Below are 17500 nucleotides of genomic sequence, written 5' to 3' on the forward strand. Positions count from 1 at the left end.
CCTTCATGGCGTAAACTAAGTGCGCGCAAAGAACAACGAAACAAACAAGGAACAGTCTCCCCCCACGGGGCTACCAAACTTCCAGCGATCCTGGCGAGGTTGCCAGTTTCTGTTACGACCACAATTCCCTGCCCTTCCCACAGCTGCCTCAACTGGATTAGCTTTCCCAAGTCATGCCCTACTTGACTGGATACAGGGCTTAAGACGGGCAACAAGGTTCTCTTTTGGCTCCTGCACCCTTTACCACCGGTCGTAACACCAGGTTACACAAATGAGGTCGTCAGTCTGTTTCTTTAACCAACAGACAGGGAAATAGTACACCAACTACCATCTTTAACTGCTGGGAAAGAATCGATCGTTACGTTCTAGGGAAAAGACAATTACAACAAGCGACAACACATATAAGGTCAAGGTATAAAAACCCCGTTGGACTATCGCCCTCAGTAATACTCGTAAATCCACTCACTGTCCAACGAAGTGTTATATGTCTGGCCGAGTAATGTTATTTACTACCTCCTGGACGGCAGGCCTAGTCAGGGCCTGAGGAGGAAGTTAAGTTCACTATACAGCTATTCACGTAAGTCCTCTGTGGCTCAGCACTCTCCCCGAGCCTCAGCCAACAGTAGCATTTAACACGACACTACAACAACAACACGAACATAAACAAGTACCCACAAACGAACAGGAGGGTAATTCATTTCTCAGTGTAACAAAGCTCAGCCGGCCACACACACTCGTAGCCGAGTTAACTACACTCCCTGGCAGACTACTATAGAGACTCCTATGCAATCCATATAGGTCGGGTCTTATGGCCAGTATTTACTCTATTACCAGCTGAGAGCAACTGGCCCTTCTAATTGTACAATCACCCAGTCTCCTCCAAACAACACCGTCTGCCTTTGAACGTCTTTTCTCGCGTGATAACTGGACAGTGACTGACTGGAAAGCATGCGGGTGATGGAATGGAAAGCATCTTGGGTGATGTTTTGATGTTGTCGCCTCAATGTGGTGTGCATTCGCAGTGGCGTCACCGGGAAGAAATTTGGACCAGGGAGAGATTTGGCACGATACCATTCCCACGCTTTCTAGTCAGTCACTGTCCAGTTATCCCGCGAGAAAGACGTTCGAAGGCAGATGGAGGAGACTGGGAGGATTGTAAAGTTGGACGGGCCAGTTGCTTTCAGAGGATAATAATTGAGTAAATACCGGCCAATATGGATTGTATAGGCGACACCGTTCCCACACTTTCTTAATTTGGAACACTTACATGGGCTAAAACATCTCCTTCCATAAAAAAAATAAATAAATAAATAAATAAATAAACAACAGTCTATTTCTGTTCTTTAATTTAGAAACGACTCAGTACGTACTCTTGTGCCTACTAATTTCTCTCGACCCTGGAAGCCGGAGTTAAGGTCAGTCACTTCTGGATGTTCGCTCGAACAAGCCATCCCCTCTGCTCTCCACATACAAGGCTGCTGGAATGGTTACAAATAGCATTAACAGACGGAGGTATGTTGGGGGCAGAGGGAATGGTTTGTTCGAGCGAATGCTTCCATTGGTGTGAAGAAGAGATTAGTAGGCGCGAGTGTACGTCCGACGTTGTCAATATCGTATCTTCTAAGTTAGGCTGGTGGGCGGAGAGACAGTGAAAGGAGAGACACTGAGACTAGGAGAAAGAGAGAGAGAGAGAGAGAGAGAGAGAGAGAGAGAGAGAGAGAGAGAGAGAGAGAGAGAGAGAGAGAGAGAGAGAGAGAGAGAGAGAGAGAGAGAGAGAGAGAGAGAGGGGGTCACCAGCCTCCGAGGGGGGACAAGAAATCACCGAACATCGTTAATCTTTCTGGAAATTCATTCATCGGGTCTGGAAAAGAACTCCTTAAAGGTTCGTCTTTTTTTTTTTTTTTTTTTGGCTGGGAATATTTGCTGCCGTGTTTACATCTTGTGCAGGAAACGATGAAACGCGCCGGACGACAGCACGCCAGTCCCCAGAGGGAAGTCACGGTGAGGAGGAAGTAATGAACAATGAATGACATGAAAGAGAGAGAGAGAGAGAGAGAGAGAGAGAGAGAGAGAGAGAGAGAGAGAGAGAGAGAGAGAGAGAGAGAGAGAGAGAGAGAGAGAGAGAGAGAGAGATAATTGAGTTACACAGAAGAAAATTGCATATGCAATGATTTGTTTCAAGGCACAACAATGGAGATAATATACGTAGGCTAGGGCGTGAGGGAACGTAGGGCAGGGAACACGACCGTTAGTGACAAACTGATGAAATTTCATTCCTGGGGCTGACAGCCTCGAGTAATGGTATAACAGTAAGTCTTATTTAGTAGTAGATACTGTACTGTGAGAAAGAAGGTTCTGATTGTTAAGAATAATACTCTTCGGCGGAATACAAATGATTTAGATAATAAAAGGAGACTGAAAGAGGAAAATAAATAACAATTAGAAAGAATTCGCAGCAAATACTAGTCACAGATATTAATATAATCCTAGAGGTGAGGTGAAGGGCTGGTGCGAGCCTGCTGCTGACCGTCCCTGTGCCCTCTCAATCCTTCTTTTGGGGTTTCAACAACACAAGAGAGCCACAGTAACTAGCCTGGGGCATATTAACTTAAGGCTAAGCATAATTCTAAGAATTATGCTAAGCGTTCTGCTTTGCCTTGTAATTATATTCAAATAATGCTTAAGTCTGTGCTAGATTTAAGTTTTATGCTAGGCATAAAACTTAAACACAGAAATAATGTAGTATTAATTGACAGAGCAAAGCAGTAAAATCTTACACTTCTTATTTTTTTTTTGTGTGTGTGTGTGTTTGTGTGTACATAAATGAGAAAAAAAAATATCTCCAGTTTGGTAAGGATATGAGCGCATGATTTATTTATTTATTTATTATTAATTATTATTATTATTATTATTATTATTATTATTATTATTATTATTATTATTATTATTATTATTATTATTTATTTATTTATTTTATTATGAACAAATTAGACCACGCGCAAGGCGCAAGTATTTTGTCTCGGCATTTACGACCATGAGCCAGCGGGGCCACGTCGCTCCCACTCAGCAGCTCACCCTCTCCTGTCCTTCATCTTTGGTATGGAGGGGATGACCCCTAAGGAAGAAAAGACTAACAGAGGAAACCCAGCTGGACCGATGACGAGAATTTCCTTCCTCGTCTGGTCAGTATATGAGGAAAGAAGTATCCTGCAGGACTTCACTCACTGAACGGCGCAAAAAAGTTGCATAGGCCTCTATTGCTAAGAAGGTAAATGAAATACGATAATAACAGGGCACAGGAAGGGCCAAGGTCATCATTGCTGCAGAGCTGCGTTTCCCCATTGGCTATATAACGCTGACTATCTCTTTCATCATTCCTTCCTGTATGGTTCTCCAAGGCATCTCACGCTAAATCTCTCACGAATAACATTCCTGCAGGTCGTCGATATATTTTCAAAAATTCAGTCACTCGTCACCTTGACGGTCCACCCGGACCGTGTCTGTTTCTTGCTTAGTTTATTCACAGTGTGGGAATTTAAGTATGAAACTAAGCACAATTTCTGTGCTAACCCCAATCTCTGTCCCTAAGAATCTTTGTTTATGTGGCCTCAACCCTCTAAATAAGGGCCCTTTCACGTGGGCGATTTGGTCGCGCGACTCGGCAGTGCTTACCAAACCCTGATGCATGCTGTCGAAACGCGCGACCGAGTCGCGTCAGCGAGTCACCCTTGTTGAAAAGGCTCGCTGCTAGGTGCCGCTGCAGGCTCACTCAGCCTGGCCGAGTTGCATCATGGGCTCTGATGAAGAAGCCGTTGCTGTTCAAAGAGAGAATATAATAAATTAAAAAGACACATACCTGTTTATTTTTTTTCTAGTAGAAAGTAGTAGTAGTAGTAGTAGTAGTAGTCCATATTTTTAAAGGCTGGTACAAAAATACGGCAGAGTGTATTCCACACCTTCCTTCTTGATGATTTATTGCTGTACTCATTACATCTAAAATCCCAGGTCACTGGTCGCTCTTCAACTTCAAAATAAATCTCTCAACATCCAATGCTATGACTTCCACACAGGATTAGGGCTGCTGAGCAACTGACGGTATGTCACCGTGATTAAAAAAAAATAAAATAAATAAATACAAATAACCGTTGCTCGTTCGAGCACCACAAAGTCGGCCGATCGCCACGATCGGTCGAGAGGACAGGCGACTAGCCTCCTCGGTCGCGCGCGTGAACACTGTGAATGTCCGTTGACCAAGACAAAATGGAAAGCTATTGGAAGTCACTTCCCCACAACTCGGCACCACTGCCGAGTCTCCCGTGTGATAGCTCCCTGAAACAGTCACTCTGTTACAAATTCATTTCTATGCAAACACCATCACAATCTTAACACTAAAATTATACTCACTTTTATTCTATCTGTCTTATTAATGGAAGAATTAATCAGTATCTTCACTCTTCCTTCCCTGTTACTGGTAGTCTTGATCTCCTTGTTTATTTACATTTATTTACATGCTTCAAATGATGAGTATCAAAACACCTCCAGAACTAGACTGGCCAAGCTTTTTTGGTTAAATTTTGGAAGCAGCAAGCTCAGTGTTTTTTTTTTTTTTTGACCAGTCCACTTCCTAAAAAAAATAAATAAATAAAAATGAATAAATAAATAAATTTCGTGGTGATGTTTCGATGTCTTATACCTCGCTATATTAACTTATCTTGGTCTTGTAGTGGATATTACTATAAGAGGTGTACTAGATTTAGGATTTAGGAAAGATCTTTATTTTCATTTTATTTTATTTTTTGGTGTAGTAGTTGTTGTTGTTAATCTTAAGTCTAAGTTATATACTCAGTTCATAATTTTTTTGGCGGTAAGTCAAACACATTTTCAAACATGTATACATATTAAAGTCGTCCTTATGAATCACAGATGCCAGGTAGGCACGAGAGAGAGAGAGAGAGAGAGAGAGAGAGAGAGAGAGAGAGAGAGAGAGAGAGAGAGAGAGAGAGAGAGAGAGAGAGATTGATTGATTGATTGATTGTTTATTGCCTAGAACAGCATTTTTTTTTTTTTACAGAGAAGTAGCATTACATGATTAATCGGGCACTAGCCTGCTGAGCCGAGGCTCCCTAGCGGACAGAGGAGTGATATACATATAAATTCGACTTATATAGAGGGCAGGGCAACAATATAAATCATATAGAACAGTAGAAAATAAATATTATTACACCATTTTTTAGGGACTAATATCTTTAAGATAAGTTATGCTGTAATAAGCTACATAATTCAAATATAGAAAAAAATACTAAAACTTTATTACAGATCTTAGTTTTGACTTTTTCATTTTACTTTTGAAAATATTGAAATTACAACAATTTTTTTTATATCATCAGGCAATACGTTCCATACTTTAGGACCAACACAGTGTATGGAAAATTTATACAAACTAGTTATTGCTTGTGGGCAAATGAGATTAGGATGATTTCCTCGGGTACCTTGGCTATGGTGGAATACATTAAATATTATGTTATTAGGATCATTACCATTAACATTTTTATATACGGCCAGCGCTATGAAATATTTCTTTAAGAGGTCGAAAGTTAGTATATTCAAGTCCTTAAACAGTAAGTCGGTGGAATCATATTTACCTTTGTAGGCAATGGTTCTTACTATTTTCATTTGTGCTACATACACATCATTCACAACCGTAGGCCAAGTACAGCCCCAGATCGATAAACAGTAAATAAGGTACGGATAACATAATGAATAATATAAGCTGCGTAAGGCTTCAGTTGTAAGATTGTACCTAATTCTGAATAAAATTCCACAAGTTTTTGATAAGTTTGAACACACCGACTGTATATGCTTTTTCCAATTTAAATCTTCATCAATAATAACTCCTAAGAATTTTGTAGAAGAAACACGATTTAGCTAACAACCTCCATAAGAAACTGTTCCGAAATTACTTACAACAGAGCGGCTTTGAAACAATATGAAGTTAGTTTTATTAATGTTTACTGTTAATTTATTTGCGGTTATCCATTTGAATATGTTATGCAATTCTTGATTTAACCTTACATTTAAGTTACACAAATCATTATCTGCTAGGAGAAGACTTGTATCATCGGCATATAGAACATAACTAAGCATATCACTAGCATTACATATATCATTGATGTATATCAGAAATAATATGGGACCTAATATAGAACCTTGTGGCACACCTTTAATAATAGTTTTTTTTTTATCTGACATGTAATTGTTACAAAATGCAGACTGTTTCCTACCTGACAGGTAACTAGCAAACAATTTTAATGGTAATCCTCTAAGTCCAATGTTTTCTAGCTTATCTAATAATATGTTATGATAAACAGAGTCAAATGCCTTATTCAAATCAAGAAAAAACCCTACTATATGGTTCTTTCTTTCCATATTCTTGTATATTTCGCTTGTAAACTTTAGTATTGCTGTTTCCGTGGATTTATTTTTGCGGAAACCAAATTGATTGTTTGATAGCAGCTTGAAAGATTCTAGAAATACTAGAGAGAGAGAGAGAGAGAGAGAGAGAGAGAGAGAGAGAGAGAGAGAGAGAGAGAGAGAGAGAGAACGAGAGAAAAAAACGAGAGAGAGAGAGAGAGAGAGAGAGAGAGAGAGAGAGAGAGAGAGAGAGAGAGAGAGAGAGAGAGAGAGAGAGAGAGAGAGAGAACGAGAGAAAAAAAAACGAGAGAGAGAGAGAGAGACGGGGAGACGGTTGTATGGAGTTGCACCGAACCGTCTCCTCGAACAGTGAAGTGACAATAGTGTCGGCTAACTTAAGAGGGTTTCACACTAATGTTGGGGAGCTCAATCACAATGTAATAATTAAAAACCGTGCCGATGTAGTGTTTTGTCCGAAACCTTCCTAGACAATAAAGTGACGGAAAACTATGCCTGAGTTAAGGGATACTCGCCCTGGCTGAGGAAGGACCGCTCGACTCAATGTGGGGGCGTGGCCTTCTGTTACAAGGAGATCTTTAACGTCCAGCTGATTGTGCCCCCTGCGCCCGTCCCTAGGGAGCTCCAGCTCTTGACGGTAAAACTAACAGACAACAGTGGTAAAAGGCTGCTATGTATTGAGTGTTATCTCCCTCCCACGTAGGGCATAGCTCTTCTCGACTACCAAACAGTGAACATAGACACTATGATGACAGCAAATCAGTGCGACAGTGTGATAATTATTGGTGACCTAAACCACCAAGCAGTGCGGGACGCTTTTAATACGCTGCTGGTCGTCCACGACCTTCAAAACTACGTCACCATTCCCACCCACAGCTCAGGCTCGTCCCTCGACCGGTGGTGACAGACCTCCCCCTCACTCCGTTCAGTGCTTGCCTCTCGATTTTGTTGGCATCTCAGACCACGTGGCTGTGCTCACAAAAATCCACTTCAAGAGGCCACGAGAGGAGTGTCACATACGTACTCTCTGGAAGTGGGAGGCTGCCAACTGGGGAGCAGTGCGAGCCACCCTGAGAAGCACGGAATGGGAAAACATGTTGCGTGGTGACGCTGACGAGCAGGTGGAGCGGCTCACCACGCTGCTTCACGCTTTACAAATTCGCTGGGTGCCCCATTCCACACACAAAACTAAGGCGTCAGATCTACCCCGACTTCTGACGCAAAATACCGTGCCTGGCGTACCTTCAAAAGGCACCCCACGGCCCAGAAAAAACGACGACATAGAGAGGCGGCCGAGCGCATGAGAACCACCCAGGAGTGGGCTTCTGAGCAGTAGAAAACGAACCTCAGGAGTAAACTGAGAGGTGGTCAGGTCGGGACCAAGCGCTGGTGGAGCCTTGTGAGGAACAACAGGGGGCATCGCGTGGCGACACTATTCCTCCCTTCCAAACGGGGGGATGGTAGTGTGGCGCAGACTGCCCGGGACAAGGCAAACCTCCTGGCTGAGTACTTCACAGGAAAAATGTGCGTCCCCGACCCTGACAGAACACCCCCGACACTGCCAGAGATATTTAAAGATAAAATAGTGACGGTGATGACGAGTGAGATGGAAATGAAGGTGTTACTACGTAATCTAGACGAGAGGAAGGCAGTGGGGTCGGATCACATCAGCCCCCGCCCGCTTCGCCAGTGTGGCAAGGAGCTGGCGCGCCCGCTTGCCACACTCTGCACTACTGCCTTCAGAACAGCAGGTGACCCAAAGCATGGAATATAAGTAATGTGGTCCCTGTACGTAAGAAAAATGCAAAAACCGAGGCAAAGAATTACCGTACTGTGTCCCTGCTGCCAGAGCTCAGTAAGGTGCTAGAAACAATCGTTTCCGCGAGAGTGACTGAGCATCTTGAACGGCACCAACTCATCTGCCACAGGCAGTTTGGGTTCCGGCAGGGCAGGTCAGCCGCTGACCTACACCTGCTGTTAGCCACGGACTGGAGCGCAACCCTTGACCAAGAGAGGGCCACTGCCGTAGCGGCACTCGATATCGAAGGGGCATTCGACAAAGTCTGGCATGCGGCCCTCATCACAAAGCTCCGAGCTGGAGGTGTGGATGGACCTCTCCTCCAACTCTTCACGGACTACCTGAGAGAGGGGCACCTGAAGGTAGTAATGAACGGACAGGAGTCAGAGAAGCAACAATCAGAGCAGGTGTTCCTCAGGGAAGCTGCCTCGGCCCCCCTGCTCTGAAATGTGTACATAAATTATTTATTACACTTAATCTCCAGCACACGGGCCTACGCGGATGACATCATCCTGACGCAGAGCTACGTTCCCGAGGAGGAGGCTGACACGACTGCTGAGCTGAACTACTCGCTCAGCCGCATCGTGACCTGGGATAACAAATGGGAGGTGAAATTCGCCGCACAAAAAAAACGCAACTGCTCACAGTCTCCAGGTGGAGGGCAGACCTGCGTCTGGTCTTCGAGGGGGACCCACTGACGCCCAAGGACGAGGTAGAGGTGTTGGGGGTTACCTATGACAGGAAGCTGACCTTCAAAACCCACATCGAACGGCTTGCCAGGGAAGCCTCGGGGAAGGTGGCATCCCTGAGGAGGATCTCATGGCTCCTTGACAGCAAAGGGCTGGAGATCCTTTACACCTTTACAAGGCGCAGGTCCGCTCGTCCCTTGAGTACTCTAGCCTTACGTGAGGCGGCGCTGCCAATAAACACCTTGCCCTCCTCGTCAAGTTCCAGACCCGCGCGGTGAGGCTGATCAAGGACAGTGGCGCCCAGCAGAAACCACGACTTGGCAGCCTCCAGCACCGCCGTGACGTAGGGGTCCTCACTGTGATGTTTAAGGTGCATCAGCAACGAGTGCCTCACCTACAAGCACTCTGGCAGCCCCACCGGCGGGGCCAGGTGACTACCAGGGCCGTCTCCCAAGTCCCCACAGAGCTCCTATAGCCTCGTAGCAGGACGTGGCACCACCAGAGGCAGTTTGTGTACACATATGTCACCTGGTGAAATGCGCTACTTGCCTCACACCCACGTCTGGCCGGCATAATTGTCCAGCAGTTCAAGGAGCTCGTGAACTCCTGGATGCCGACTTAAGAAAAGGAGCATGCCAACACAGTTAGGCTTTTAGATTGGAAACACAAGATATATTGCCTGTAGCCTGTAAAAGTGTTGTGGATTGCATATAAATGTGCATATCAGCAGACTCTGTCAAATTAAACTGTATCAAGTATGAATAAAGAGAGAGAGAGAGAGAGAGAGAGAGAGAGAGAGAGAGAGAGAGAGAGAGAGAGAGAGAGAGAGAGAAGGAAAAACAAAAGACTGGCCACCTCAGCCGACACCTGACTGTTGTGTCGGCCAACGTGAGGGGTCTTCGCACCAACCTTGGTGACCTCACCCACAACTTTGTCCTCCGACACAACGCGGACATTGTTGCCGTCACGGAAACGTGGCTCAGTGGTGAGGTGGAGCCGACGTTTGGCAACATCCCGGGCTACACAAAGTGGGTGAGGAAGGACCGTGAGCATAGAGTGGGCGGAGGCGTGGCTGCCTGCTTCAAACACGGCCTCCAAACTCAAAAAATTGACGTGGTGCTGCCTGAAGGAATGGAGGCGCTGTTCTTCAGAGTGGTAATAAATGACAGCACAGGACTCCTCCTGTGTGTCATGTACCGTCCCCCAAGGCAAGGACGTTCAGCGCTGGATTTTCTGACGGAGGAATTGGACACTATGCTACAGCGGCACAAGTGTTCCCACGTCATGATTCTGGGGGATCTAAACTTCCACCTGGAGCAGGATGCCTTTAACAGCCTCCTGATGGTGCAGGGTCTGACGAACCACGTGTCCTTCCCTACACATGAGAGGGGAGGGTCGCTGGACCCTGTGCTAACAGATCTCCCTGACTCCAGCATCGTCTGCCATCAACTGGGGACGGTGGGCACCTCCGACCACCATGCCGTGCTGGCACGAGTCAAGCTGGATATAGCGAGGGAGGCCGCCGCCCCGCGCACTATCTGGCTGTGGGAGCAGGCTGACTGGGCATCCCTGAGACACGACATCGTTCGCTTGGACTGGGACGCCCTACTGATAGGCAACGCGGAGGAAAAGGCCCGTGCCCTCACCACCAAGCTCCTTGCCCTCCAGCAGCAACACGTCCCCAGCAGAAGGTACCTCGTTAGGCCTAATGACCCTGCTTGGTTTGGTTACCGATGCCGAGCGGCCGCTGAGGCTAAACACGAAGCCTGGGTGAGGTACAAACGTCGTCCAACACACTACAACTGGGCCCAACACCGTGTGGCGTGTAGACGGGTGACAGCTACCTGCAGGTGGGCGAGACGGCAGCAGCGAGAGGACCTGAGGCAAAAGCTCTGTGGCTCAGGGGTTGGCCACAAGACCTGGTGGAGGCTTGTCAAGGAGCAGCAAGGAACAGGCCGCCGCGACACTGTTCCTCCACTAACAAGACCGGACAGGACAACAGCCACCAGCAGTGAGGACAAGGCTTCTCTACTCGCTGATTTTTTCGCAGAGAAGATGTCAGTCACTGATCCGGGTAGACGTCCACCTCACCTCCCTCAGGAAACAGACCACACCGTCGCCGATGTTCAGGTGACACGTGAACAGGTGGAGCGGCTGATGAGGGAAGTAGAGGAGAACAAAGCCACCGGCCCGGACGACATCAGCCCGCGGCTCCTCAAACGTTGCGCCAGTGAGCTGTCAGGTCCTCTCACCAGCGTCTTCAGGGCCTGCCTGATGGAGCACAGGTGGCCCTCTATATGGAAGGAGGCGCGAGTGGTACCAGCCCACAAGAAGAACTCAAAGTCTGAGCCCAGCAACTACAGACCCATCTCGCTGCTCTCCGTGGTGGGCAAGTTGCTGGAGCAGGTGGTGGCAGGTGTCATCTGTCATCACCTGAGTGAGCACCGCCTCCTCTCAGACAGACAGTTCGGCTTCCGGCCTGGCCGCTCAACAGCGGACCTCCTCACCCTCCTCTCCCAAGGCTGGCAGGATGCCCTGGACGAAGGTCTGGATACTCTTGTGGTGGCCCTGGACATTGCTGGGGCCTTTGATAGGGTCTGGCACGCGGGGCTTGTAAAAAAGCTTTGCGCCAAGGGTATCCAGGGCAACCTCCTTGCACTGCTCGAGGACTACCTTCAGGGGAGAACCCTCCGGGTTGTCATCAATGGACAGGCATCCCAGCCGATACCTATACAGGCCTCAGTTCCACAGGGTTCAGTGTTGGGCCCGATCCTGTGGAACATATACATCGATGACCTCCTGCGGCAAATCCCGACTCTGCTTGCATACGCCGACGACTGCAATCTCTCCCGCTCCTACTGCCGCTCCGACAGTCAACGAGCCGTTAGAGAGCTAAATAGGCAGCTCAGGCTGGTGATGGAGTGGGGAGAGGCGTGGCAAGTCAGCTTCGCTCCAGAAAAGACGCAGGCCATGGTCATCTCACGGTCCCCAGCTGCCTCCCCAGCCGTCTCAGGCTGTCTGATTTTTGGAGGCCAGACACTTCCCCTCCAGGAACACGTCAAGTTGCTGGGAGTGACAGTGGACTGTGGCCTGCGCTTTGACCGCCATGTTGCTGCTGTTGCCCACCAGGTCTCCCAGCGAGTCTCTGCACTGCGTCGGATGTCAGGAAACCTCGACTCCCGGGGCATCCTCACACTGTACAAGGCTCAGATACGGCCTTGTATGGAGTACAGTGCCTTGTCCTGGATGTCGAGTGCCCCCACCCACTTGCAGAGACTGGATGCTGTGCAACGCCGTGCCCTGCGCTTGGTGGGGATGGACGGACAGCAGCAGCAGCAGCAGCAGCAGCAGCAGCAGGAGGAGCAGACCGGAGTCACGTCGCTGGAGCATCGGCGGGACGTGTCGGCGCTAGTGGTCCAGCACAAGGCCCGGGTTCTGGAGGTCCCTCATCTCAGCTCGATAAGGCTCCCACCACGAGCTGTCCAAAGGGAGTCCAGGACCACCACCTCCAATGACATGCTGGTGCAAGTGCCTCGATCTTACTCGAGGCAGCACCAGCGCTCTTACACAGCTAGAACCTCCAGACTGTGGAATGTGTTTACGGCAGCCACGAGTGATACACAGACAATGACACTCCAGCAAGTGAAAGTGGCTGCACACAGGTGGCGTAAAACACAAACCCCCACACTAGTGCTGTGTTAATCATGTCTATATATATATAGTAGGATGAGTTTACTTTTTGTATATATTTTCTTCTTTACATTTAAGTATAGGCTTTTCAAATAACTGCATAAAAAACGTGTTGTTTTAAGCCTGATGTAAATTTTGTTTAAATAAAAAAAAAAAAAAAAAAAAAAAAAAGAGAGAGAAACGAGAGAGACAGAGACAGAGAGAGAGAGAGAGAGAGAGAGAGAGAGAGAGAGAGAGAGAGAGAGAGAGAGAGAGAGAGAGAGAGAGAGAGAGAGAGAGAGAGAGAGAGAGAGAGAGAGAGAGAGAGAGAGAGAGAGAGAGAGAGAGAGAGAGAGAGAGAGAGAGAGAGAGAGAGAGAGAGAGAGAGAGAGAGAGAGAGAGAGAGAGAGAGAGAGAGAGAGAGAGAGAGAGAGAGAGAGAGAGAGAGAGAGAGAGAGAGAGAGAGAGAGAGAGAGAGAGAGAGAGAGAGAGAGAGAGAGAGAGAGAGAGAGATAACGACACACTCTCTCTCTCTCTCTCTCTCTCTCTTCTTTTATCACATAGTACACACACACATACACACACACACACACACACACACACACACACACACACACACACACACACAAACTAGCCAATGTGACTGTTACCTGTTATGCTGCCAGTCCCCCTTTCATGTTATTGATCATCTTAATTTAGTTCCTCTCTCTCTCTCTCTGTATAAGAGAGAGAGAGAGAGAGAGAGAGAGAGAGAGAGAGAGAGAGAGAGAGAGAGAGAGAGAGAGAGAGAGAGAGAGAGAATGTGTCGTAGCCGGAAGCTTACCAACAAAATCAGAAAATGATTAATGTGCATTTATAAGCTGCTCAAGTTTCAACTCTCCTTCCACTATGTATAGTACATACACTCTCGCTCCATGTTTGCCAATATTTTAGTCTTTAACGAAGCATGAGCGTATAAATCCTGACTCTTCGCTTCCTACACTAAAGAAAAATTTGAGCAATGTAAGATGATTAAAAATATGCTTGATTTTCACTTACCTAAAAAATATGGATGTACATTTTTGTCAGTACGTTCCCAGCGATAGGGATGGTACAGGCGTACTTAAAGCACGCCTGTGCCCTCCCTATCGCTGCCCTGACAGCTGCAGTCACTGTGCTCTCTCTCTGTGCTTGGTCCACCAGCAGTCCCTCCATATTTGATTTTTAAGAGTCAGGCATTGTCAGTCAGATTCCTGATCTACATGTGCATTAGTTTACATAGAGATTGAGTTAGAGTTCAGTGGAGGACCTTTTACATACGTAGGGTGGAAAGTCGGTTACAGTATATAACGAACAGGAAAAGTAAAGTTGCAGGTTATGTAGTAAGGAAAAAATGCAATGACGAAAAAAGGTGATTTAAGAAGGCTGTATTTAACCAGGTTCACTATATATTAATTGCCACGTGGATTAATAATAATAAAAACATTAATATATATATATACATTATATATATATATATATATATATATATATATATATATATATATATATATATATATATATATATATATATATATATATATATATATATATATATACACTGAGATGCCAATCCCATAAAAGGATCCAAAGCGGTAGTCAAAAATTGAAGGATAAGTGTCTTGTCTTGAAACCTCCCTCTTGAAGGAATTCAAGTCATAGGAATGTGGAAATACAGAACCTGGCAGGGAACTCCAGAGTTTACCAGAGAAAGGGATGAATGATTGAGAATACTGGTTAACTCTTGCATTAGAGAGGTGGACAGATTAGGGGTGAAAGAAAGAAGAAAGTCTTGAGAAGCGAGACAGCGGGAGGAGGGAGGCATGCAGTTAGCAAGATCAGAAGGGCAGTTAGCATGAAAATAGTGATAGAAGACAGTTAGAGATGCAACATTGCGGCGATGAGAGAGAGGCTGAAGACAGTCAGTTAGAGGAGAGGAGTTGATGAGACGAAAAGCTTTTGATTCCAGCCTGTCTAGAAGAGCGGCATGAGTGGAAGCCCCCAGACATGTGAAGCATACTCCATACATGCACGGACAAGGCTCTTGTACAGAGTTAGCAGCTGGCGGGGTGAGAAAAACTGGCGGAGACGTCTCAGAACGCCTAACTTCATAGAAAGTGTTTTAGCCAGAGATGAGATGTGAAGTTTCCAGTTCAGATTATAAGTACCGGACAGACTGAGGATGTTCAGTGTAGAAGAGGGGGACAGTTGAATGTCACTGAAGAAGAGGGGATAGTTGTCTGGAAGGTTGTGTCGAGTTAATAGATGGAGGAATTGAGTTTTTGAGGCATTGAACAATACCAAGTTTGCTCTGCCCAAATCAGAAATTTTGGAAAGATCAGAAGTCAGGCGTTCTGTGGCTTCCCTGCGTGAAATGTTTTCTTCCTGAAGCGTTGGACGTCTATGAAAAGACATGGAAAAGTGCAGGGTGGTATCATCAACGTAGGAGTGGATAGGTCAGAAAGGAAACCTGAAATGAAGGTACTGTGAGAAGGATACAAGCCGTAGGAGGGTAGTTTGGAAATCAAAGCGTTGTGCCAGACTCTATCAAAAGCTTTTGATATAACCAAGGCAACAGCAAAATTTTCACCAAAATATCTAAAAGAGGATGATTAAGACTCGATAAGGAAAGCCAAAAGATCACCAGTAGAGCGGCCATGGCGTAACCCATACTGGCGTGAAGTGATAGATGTTTAAGCCAGAAGATAACCGGTAGAGCGGCCTTGACGGAACCTATACTGGTTGTGAAGTGATAGATGTTTAAGAATCTTCCTGTTGAGGATAGATTCAAAAACTTTAGATAGGCAGGAAATTAAAGCAATAGAACGGTAGTTTGAGGGATTAGAACGGTCACCCTTTTTAGGAACAGGCTGAATGTAGGCAAACTTCCAGCAAGAAAGAAAGGTAGATGTTGACAGACAGAGCTGAAAGAGTTTGACTAGACAAGGGCAAGCATGGAGGCACAGTTTCGGAGAACAATAGGAGGAACCCCATCAGGTCCATAAGCCTTCCGAGGGTTTAGGCCATCGAGGGTATGGAAAACATCACTGCGAAAACTTTTTATAGGTAACATGAAGTAGTCAAAGGGTGGAGGAGAGGGAAGAACAAGCCCTGAATTGTCCAAGGTAGAGTTTTTAGCAAAGGTTTGAGTGAAGAGTTCAGCTTTAGAGATAGATGTGATAGCAGTGGTGCCATTTGGCTGAAATAAAGGAAATAAAGGACCTCTTCTATTAATGGAGGAGTTTTTTGGCTAGTTGGAGAGCAGACTTGGCATGGTTCCGGGCAGAAATATAAAGTGCATGAGATTCTGGTGATGGAAGGCTTAAGTACCTTTTGTGGGCCACCTCTCTATTATGTATAGCACAAGAACAAGCTGTGTTAAACCAAAGTTTGAAAGGTTTAGGTCGAGAAAAAGAGTGAGGAATGTACACCTCCATGCCAGACACTATAACCTCTGTTATGCGCTCGGAAAACAAAGACGGGTCTCTGACACGAAAACAGTAGTCATTCCAAGGAAAATCAGCAAAATACCTCCTCAGGTCCCCCCAACTAGCAGAGGCAAAACGCCAGAGGCAACTTCGCTTAGGGGGATCCTGAGGAGGGATTGGAGCGATAGGACAGGTGATAGGATAGGTGACAGCATAAGCAGAAGGATTAGAGGTCAGGAAAAGGTCAAGAATGTTGGGCGTATCTCCAAGACAGTCAGGAATACGAGTAGGGTGTTGCATCAATTGCTCTAGATCATGGAGGATAGCAAAGTTGAAGGCTAGTTCACCAGAATGGTCAGTGAAGGAAGAGGAAAGCCAAAGCTGGTGGTGAACATTGAAGTCTCCAAGAATGGGGATCTCTGCAAAAGGGAATAGAGTCAGAATGTGCTCCACTTTGGAAGTCAAGTAGTCAAAGAATTTCTTATAGTCAGAGGAGTTAGGTCAAGGAAAAGATCAAGAATGTTGGGCGTACCTCGAAGACGGTCAGGAATACGAGTAAGGTGTTGAACCAGTAGCTCTAGGTCGTGGAGGAGAGCCAAATCAAAGGCTAGTCCACCAGGATGGTAAGTGAAGGGAGAGGAAAGCCAAAGCTGGTGGTGAACAATGAAGTCTCCAAGAATGGAGATCTCTGCAAAAGGGAAGAGAATCGGAATGTGCTCCACTTTGGAAGTTAAGTAGTCAAAGATTTTTTTTATAGTCAGAGGAGTTAGGTGAGAGATATACAGCACAGATAAATTTAGTTTGAGAGTGACTCTGTAGTCTTAGCCAGATGATGGAAAAGTCGGGAAATTCAAGAGCGTGGACACGAGAGCAGGTTAAGTCGTTGCACACATGTACGTACGTACGTACGTATGTACGTACATATATATGTATGTATGTATGTATGTATGCTTTTGTTTTTGTTTTATGTGATGAATGTCCTTATTTATTGAATTATTTCTCCGTAAACTTACCTACTTGTTTTCTCGAATAACAATTAACAATGACCCTGACACTCCCTACGACTTTTCTCTTTCTGTAACTTCATCTCAAGTTCCCTTTCTGACACTTCTATTGCTGCTGTAGTAGACGGTCACTGTTCTTCTCCAAAGTCTATTAACAGTGGTGTTCCTCAGGGTTCTGTCTCGTCACCCACTCTCTTCCTATTATTCCCATTATTTCTTTTCCTATACTGATACCCTGCACTTACCCACGTCTTTTCGTAGACATCCAACCCTTCAAGAAGTAAGGAGCTTATGCAGGGAAGCTACAGAACGCCTGACTTCTGAGTTCTCTAAAATTTCTGATTTGGACAGAGCAAACTTAGTTTTGTTCAATGTTTCAAAACACTATTCCTCCATCTATCACCTCGACGCAACCATCCAGATAATTATCCCTTCTTCATTGACACTCAAATGTCCACCTCTTCT

At 45.9% G+C, this 17500-nt stretch overlaps 1 protein-coding gene across 1 annotated transcript in view; it reads left to right on the top strand.

Annotated features, from left to right (window-relative positions):
- Positions 1-17500, top strand: part of LOC135106801 (pantetheinase-like) — a 34421-nt gene that overhangs the window by 3407 nt on the left and 13514 nt on the right. The window lies entirely within an intron of this gene.

Source organism: Scylla paramamosain, chromosome 14, assembly GCF_035594125.1.
Source record: "Scylla paramamosain isolate STU-SP2022 chromosome 14, ASM3559412v1, whole genome shotgun sequence".
NCBI classification, from domain to species: domain Eukaryota; kingdom Metazoa; phylum Arthropoda; class Malacostraca; order Decapoda; family Portunidae; genus Scylla; species Scylla paramamosain.